The sequence below is a fragment of the Moschus berezovskii genome, chromosome 12, assembly GCF_049115385.1.
Source record: "Moschus berezovskii isolate FMDL1 chromosome 12, NW_MosBer_1.0, whole genome shotgun sequence".
Lineage (NCBI taxonomy): Eukaryota > Metazoa > Chordata > Mammalia > Artiodactyla > Moschidae > Moschus > Moschus berezovskii.
In genome coordinates this window covers 68657410-68665656 of record NC_142471.1, presented here as the reverse complement: position 1 = coordinate 68665656, position 8247 = coordinate 68657410, and the positions used below count along the sequence as shown (strand labels likewise).

At 39.0% G+C, this 8247-nt stretch overlaps 1 pseudogene; it reads left to right on the top strand.

The window, feature by feature from the left end:
* The first annotated feature begins 3308 nt into the window (after nucleotides 1–3308).
* Nucleotides 3309–4092, top strand: LOC129555143 (vacuolar-sorting protein SNF8 pseudogene; annotated as a pseudogene).
* The last annotated feature ends 4155 nt before the right edge of the window (nucleotides 4093–8247 follow it).

Sequence of the window (8247 nt, the reverse complement as noted above, 5' to 3'; positions counted from 1 at the left end):
CGGAGGGGAGCTATTACTAGAATACAAAGACAGAGAGAGCTTTGTGGAGAGGGCTACCTGGTAGGAATTGACACCTTTCATCAGGGGATAGATGCCCACAGCACCCTGCAGAATGGGAGCCAGGAGAATATCCTGATCTCATTTTCCCTTCACCCTCTGATCTCTTCATCAGTCCTCCATGTTGGCAATGCTCCACACTGACCAAATTTAACCAGAAGTTAGAGGGCCTACCAGCTGGTTAATTGGTCACCACAGATCAGCTTCCTGGAGCACAGAATAGGGTAGAGAATGATAGAGTGGATCTGGAAAGATAAGCAGATCATCTTTAACCTGGATTCCTGCTATAATCTTAAACTTTAGTCTGATTTCTTCACAGATGCCAAAGCCACCTTTAAAAAAAATATTGTGATGAAATATATATACATCACAAAATTTACCATTTCAGCCATCTTTAAGTACACAATTCAGTGGCATTAGTTACATTTACAATATTCTGCAACCATTACCACTATCTATTTCTAAAACTTTCTCATTAGCCTAAATAGAAACTTTGTATCTGTTAAGCAAGCATTTTCTATTACTTGCACTTCAAGCTCCTGATAACCTGTAATCTACTTTCCAACTCAATGAATTTGCCTATCCTACATATTGAATGCAAACTGGCGTTATCCTCTAGTTTCAGTGCACAGGCTTGTCACTGTGGTGGCTTCTCTTGTTGTGGAGCACAGGTTCTAGAGCATGCAGACTTCAGTAGTTGTGGCTCCTGGGCTCTAGAGCACAGACTCAATAGTTGTGGTAGACAGGCTTAGTTATTCAGTTGCATTTGGGATCTTCCAGGATCAGGAATCAATTTGTGTCTCCTGCACTGGCAGGTGGATTCTTTACCACTGAGCCACCAGGGAGGCCCCTAACATTATCTTTACAAGGTTAATCCATGTGGTAGCATGTATCAGTACTCTTGCCTGGAAAATCCCATGGATGGAGGAGCCTGGAAGGCTGCAGTCCATGGGGTCGCTGAGGGTCTGACACGACTGAGCGACTTCACTTTCACTTTTCACTTTCATGCATTGGAGAAGGAAATGGCAACCCACTCCAGCGTTCTTGCCTGGAGAATCCCAGGGATAGGGGAGCCTGGTGGGCTGCCATCTATGGGGTCGCACAGGGTTGGAAACGACTGAAGTGACTTAGCAGCAGCAGCATGTATCAGAACTTCATTCCTTTGTATGGCTGATTAATATTTCATTGTACCCACATTTTGTTTGTCCATTCATCTGCTGACACACACTTTGGTTGTTTCTACCTTTTGGCTATTGTGAATAATGTTGCAATGAACATCAACATACAAGTATATACAAAAACTCTTTCACCACTCAACAGTGAAAAGACAACAAAGTAAAAAATGTGTAAAGAATCTCCAAAGAATTTTTGCACAAAAATGTGCAAAGTTCTCTAAAGAAGGCATATAAGTAGTCAATAAGCATGTGAAGAGATGGTCAGCATAATTAGCCATCAGGGAAATACAAATCAAAACCACAATAAGATACGAGTTAACTTGTTCTAGGATGGCTATGTTTAAAAAAATAATAACAAATGTTGGTTAGAATGTATAGAAATCATATCTGTTTTTCTCTTGATTTAACTTAAAGTTATGTAATTGTTTCTTCTCCATTAAATTATAAGTTCCTGGGACAGATCTTAAAACTATATCTCATTTTGTTGGGCTTCCCTTTATTGCACTTCACAGATCTTGTGTTTTCTACAAATTGAAGATTCATGAGAACTCTACATTTTCAGATGATGGTTAACATGTTTTTGTCAGGAGAGTGTATGCTCCTCGGTCTGTCTCATCACAACAAAGATTTGGAGTGACAGACATTAAAGCCCTCGGCGTGTCACAGCTCTTGGGTCTTGGACAGACAGTGTTATAGCTCTCAGGTCTCGAACGGACCGTGTTACAGCTCTTAGACAAATCAGTGTTACAGCTCCATGTTACAGCTCTATTTTATTTAGATAATAACAGGAAAATCCATCTTCAAGACATGAGGGCATGTCGACCCAAAGACGCGAAGAGAAGAGCGCCCCAGCATGCAGGAGAGAGACAGCGCTGGAGAGAGAGTGAGCCCCAGCCCTTTGGCTCCTCTTTTTACACATTTTTCTCTCCCTGGGCCTGTCTTATGTAAATTGGGCCAGCCAGGAGTGTTGTTTGTTCTACCTGAAGTCCTCTCTCCGGTCCTCAGACCTTCCTTTGTTCTATTTTAGTGGGCTTTTCTCTTCCTTATCTTTTAGCCAACGCCATTCTGGACTCCTTTCCCTATTCTAACTACCTAACATTTTAATTAAGGTACATTGTTGGGCTCCAAAATCACTGTGGATGGTGATTGCAGCCATGGAATTAAAAGATGCTTGCTTTTTGGAAGAAAAGCTATGACAAACCTAGACAGAGTATTAAAAAGTAGAGACATCACTTCGCAGCAAAGGTCCGCTTTGCTGCAACTGTTGAAGCCCTCATGCCCTAGAGCCTGTGCTCTGCAACAAGAGAACCCACTGCAGTGAGAAGCCTGCACACTGCAACTACAAAATAGTCCCTGCTCACTGCAACTAGAGAAAGCTCGTGCACAGCAATGAAGACCCAGTGCAGCCAAAATAAATAAATAAAATTTTAAAAAATAGTTTAAGTATGGGGTAAATATAACTTATATATGCACTGGGAAACCAAAAATTCATATGACTCACTTTATTGCAATATTTGCTTTATTGCAGTAATCTGGAACTGAGCTCACAATCTTTGAGGTACACCATGTATACAACTTATTAATCCCTAATGATTAACAGATTAAAAACTAACATTGCCATTGTTACAATGTATACAAAGATTAAAAAGGAAGGGGAGGCAGCAGCTGAACAGGCTGTGACCAAGGATTTTTCATGTAATCACACATGTGTACATTTTGCAACTAATTTGTCTTGGCAGAGTCACAACAAACCTATATTATTCAAGCTAGACATCTGGACATAGGAGTCTTCTCATTACCTGATAGTGGGAGTAGAGATGTATATAACATTCCAGAAGACAATACAGTGAGCAGCTACTTTTCTTACTATTGTAGAACCCAGAATTCCAGAAATGGTTCACCAATATCTTTCACACCGTGGTTTTCATATCTCCATTTCCAGGTAGGCTGGAAGAAAATGAATAGACAGTTCTCCAAAGAAGGCATACAAGTGGCCAATAAGCACATGAAGAGATGGTCAGTATCATTAGCCATCAGGGAAATACAAATCAAAACCATGGCACCTAAGTCACCAGTATGAGCTGCATCATCTGGGAGGCAGCATTACTACCCCAAAGAAGCTTCAAAACTAATCTAGGGCAATTTGCTAGCAAGCACAAGTAGGACACCCAAAGGAGTCTCAAGTTCCAGATGCAATTCCAGGACATGTGTGCCACCATTGGGATGGATCCCCCGATTTATGGAAAAGGATTTTGGTCTGAGATGCTGGGCATGCTGCTGCTGCTGCTAAGTCGCTTCAGTCGTGTCCGACTCTGTGCGACCCCATAGACGGCAGCCCACCAGGCTCTGCCATCCCTGGGATTTTCCAGGCAAGAACACTGGAGTGGGTTGCCATTTCCTTCTGATTATCAAAGTGTGCCTAGTCCTGAAGCACCAGAATAGAAGTTTGAGAACTTTGGAGGAAATGCTACATCAACAGGTTTTATAGGGAAGGGAAAAATTCAATCCAGATGTCAGCCAAGACAACTTGATAAGGGCCATCAAGTAAATAAAGGCACATGGCATTGGCTTTAGCATTATCCCCATGGGTGGCACTTACCATATTCAGTCTGTTCCAGCTGAGCTCAATATGAATTACAATGAGGTGCTAGAGCTGGCAGGGAAGAATGGCTACAGGACCACCAGTGAGATAAAAGCCAGTTTTAAATGGGAGACAGAGTGATTATTACAAGTGCTGGAACACATGCTGATGGAAGGGCCTGCCTAGCCAGCCTCTATAGCAAACTACTGTCTTCCAGCTTTCTTCACTGACTTCTCCTCTCAGATTACAGCTCAGGAGGCCAGAGAATTCCTCTCCTGAATCTGGGAATGTGGAAGGGATCACAGCAGGATGCAGGAAGGAGAGAGAGAGCAGCTATTGATTGGTGAAGAAAACCTGAACCAGGAATTACCTGACTGTCCAGTGATTAGAACCCAGTACTTTCACTGCTGAGACCCAGGTTCCACCCCTTGTCATCCGAAAACTAAGATCCCACAAGCCATATAGCACAAACGGAAAAAAATAAAAATTCTGAACAATTTTCCTTAAAAAAAAAAATAGAAAAAATAAACAGATCCAGAAATTTTAATGGTGATGGAACAAACAAGAACATAAAAGCTGCTACTATAAATATGCTTTATATCTTCAGAAAGGTAGAGGAAAATCTGACCAAGATAATTAGAGAAGTGAAAGATAAAGATCCAAATGAAACCTCTAGATACGAAAAACATAGTATCTGAAATGGAAAATACACTGGATGGAATAAAAGCAGATGCTGAAGACTGGCGATTAGAAGAAACAGAAATAGAAACTAAGCAAGGTGAAGTACAGAGACAGAAAAAAATGAACAGAACACCATTTGTGTGTGGAGTAATATGAAGCAGACTGACATGTATGTAATATCTCAAGAGGATCCCATAAAGAAAGAAGATGCATGAAAAGAGGCTTAGAAAAAAAAATATTTAAAGACAAAATGGCCATAAATTTTCCAAATTTTCTGAAAGCTATAAAACTCACGGATCCAAGAAGCTTAATGAATCCCAAGCAGAATAAACCTGGGGAAAACCACATTATATCATGTTACAATAAAATTTCTGAAACCACTGATAAAGAGAAATCATTAAAAGCAATCAGAGAAAAAAGACATATTTCTTACAGAAGAATAAATATAAGAATGACAATAGAATTCTTATCAGAAATTATATAAACCAGATCTTACACAAAAATCCAAATGAATTTTTTTGCCAACCCAATACATTTTACCCCAATAAGAAAATTAAAGGAAAAAGAACAATTTAAGACAAAAGATGAGAAAATTTATCACTGGAATTTTGATGAATGACAAAATTACTGGTCTAAAAGAAATACGAAAGGAAGTTCTCCAAGCAAAAGTGCTTTCACTGCTTCCAAATGATACCATGTGGAAATGTGGATCTACACAACATAATGAGAAGTGCCAGAAATAGTAAATATGAGTAAATGTAAAATACACTTAATATTTAATCTCTTCAAAAAGATAATTGGTTCTTTAAAGCAAAAATTACAATAGAATGTATAGTACATGTAAAGAAAAATGTGTGATCACAGTAGCACAAAAGATGAGAGGAAAAAAATTACTGCTGTACTGTTTTATAGTACACATGAAGCGATACATTATTTGAAAGTAGACTGATATTTAAAGATTTTATTTTATAGGGAATTCCCTGGTGACCAGGTGGTTAGGACTGCGCACTTTCACTGTCCTGGCCAAGCTTCAATCCCTGCTCAGGAAACTAAGATCTAAGTTCCCCGCTAAGCCATACAGGAGGACCAAAAAAAAAAAATCTGTTTTATAAACTGTAGAGCAACAACTAAAGAAATAAAGATACAACTAATAAGCCAATAACGAAGACAAAATAGAACCACAAAAAAATTAAATCTGAAAGAAATCAGGGAGACAAGAAAATAGGAACAAAGAGAAGATTGGGCAAATAGGAAGTAACTGAAAGATGGTAGCTTCAAACTCAATCATATTGATAATTACATTAACTGTAAATGCAGTAAACACCCCAATCAAAAGACAAGGAAGGTCAGATTGATTTCAAAAACCAAAAACAAAACTATAACTATAGAGTTTCTTATCTATAAGAAACTCACTTAATTAAAGAAACATATGGTTAAAAGTAAAAAGATGGGAGAATGTATATTATACAAATAAGAACCAAATGAAAGTCAGAACGGCTATATTAAAAATAAGAAATAGACAAATCTGAAATTATAGTTGGAGATTTTAGCACTTTTCCCTAAGTAACTGATAGTAAAGCTAGACAGAAAATCAGTAATAATATAAATTTGAGGAACACTATCAACTAATTTTATTTTTTAAATTATTATTTATTTCCCTTCAGCTGTGCTGGGTCCTCACTGCTGCACAGGCTTTCTTCTAGTTGTGGCAAGCAGGGGCTACTCTCCAGTTGCAGTGCGTGGGCTTCCCTTGTTGCAGAGCACAGGCTCTAGGGTATACAGGCTTCAGTAGTTTCCACTCCTGGGCTCTAGAGCACAGTCTCAATAGTTGTGGCACAAGGGCTTACTGTAGAACAGACTGTTCTGCAGTATGTGGGATCTTTCCAGATCAGGGATGGAACCTGTGTCTTCTGCATTGGCAGGTGGATTTTTTACTACTGAGCCACCAGGGAACCCCCATCAATTTGATTTTAGTGACATTTATGAAACACCACCAAACTCCAAACACATTATTCTCAAGTGCACATGGATCATTTACCAAGAAAGACTATGTGCATATTTGTGCTAAATTGTTTTAGTTGTAACTGACCCTTTGTGACCTCATGGACCGAAGCCAGCCAGGCTTTTCTGTCCACGGGATTCTCTAGGCAAGAATACTGGAGTGGGTTGCCATGCCCTCCTCCAGGGGATCTTCCCAACCCAGGGATAGAACACACATTGGTTAAGTCTCCTACATTGGCAGGCAGGTTCTTTACTACAGTGCCAGCTGGGAAGCCCCAAGGTAGACTATAGTCTAGGCCACAAGACAAATCTGAATAAATACAATTTGGCAGTTTGTTACAAAACTAAACTTTCTCTCAATCATACAATTTGGCACTCATGCTCCTTGGTATTTATCCAAATGAGTTGAAAACTTATGTCCACTCAAAAACCTGCACATAAATATTTACACACTTGGACTTAGCCAAAAGGCCAAGAAGCAACTGCACATAAGTATTTATGGCAGGTTTATTCATAATTACCCAAACTTTGAAACAACCACAATGTCCTTCAACACATAAATAGATTAAAAAAAAAAAAGTGGTACATCCATATAATGACTATTATTCAGCAATAAAAGAAATGAGCTATCAAGCCATGGAATAAACTTGAATGTATTTTACTAAGTGAAAGAAGCCAGCTCAAAAGTCTACATACTGTATGATCCAAACTATTTGACAATTCAGAAAAGGTAAAACCATGGAGAGAGTACAAAAATCAGTGTTGCCAGGGGTAGGTAGGAAAGAAGGAAGAACAGAAAGAACACAGAGAATTTTTAGGGCAATTAAGCTACTCTGTATGAATAGTTTAAGATGGCATCTCTTGTTGCAGAGCACAGGCTCTAGGCGCTCAGGCTTCAGTAATTGCAACTTTTGGGCTCAGTAATTGTGGTGCATGGCCTTCAGTTGCTCTTTGATGTGTGGAGTCTTTCTAGACCAGGAATCAAACCCATGTCTCCTGCAATGGCTGGTGGATTTTTATTCACTGTACCACCAGGAAAGTCCTGACATTGTTTTATATTGGTGTTCTTAGACTTGAATTGTTTTTCAAATTGGAGTATAGTTGCTGTAGCCCACAAACTGCATGGTGTGGCAAAAACAATTTTTTTGGAAAGAAATAGAGGTATATATTTTGAAAGTTGCAAGAGATTTTAAGAGTAATGAAGATAAGATATGCATTTAAAAAATATATTTTGAAAACAGAATGGAGTCATAGTAAATGAGGTAAAGTATGCATCCGAAGAATAGCAAGTAGGATCACTTCCTTAGTGATCAATGCAAATAAATAGAGGAAAACAATAGAATGGGAAAGACTAGAGATCTCTTCAAGAAAATTAGTGATACCAAGGGAACATTTCACATAAAGAAGGCACAAAAAAGGATAAAAACAGTATAGACCTAACAGAAGCAAAAGATATTTAGAAGAGGTGGAAAGAATACACAGAAGAACTATACAAAAAAGATCTTCACAACCCAGATAATCACCATGTTGTGATCACTCACCTAGAGCGAGACATCCTGGAAACGAAGTCAAGTGGGCCTTTGGAAGCATCGCTATGAACAAAGCTGGTGGAGGTGACGGAATTCCAGTTGAGCTATTTCAAATCCTAAAAGATGATGCTGTGAAAGTGCTGCACTCAATATGCCAGCAAATTTGGAAAACTCAGCAGTGGCCACGGGACTGGAAAAGATCAGTTTTCATTCCAATCCCAAA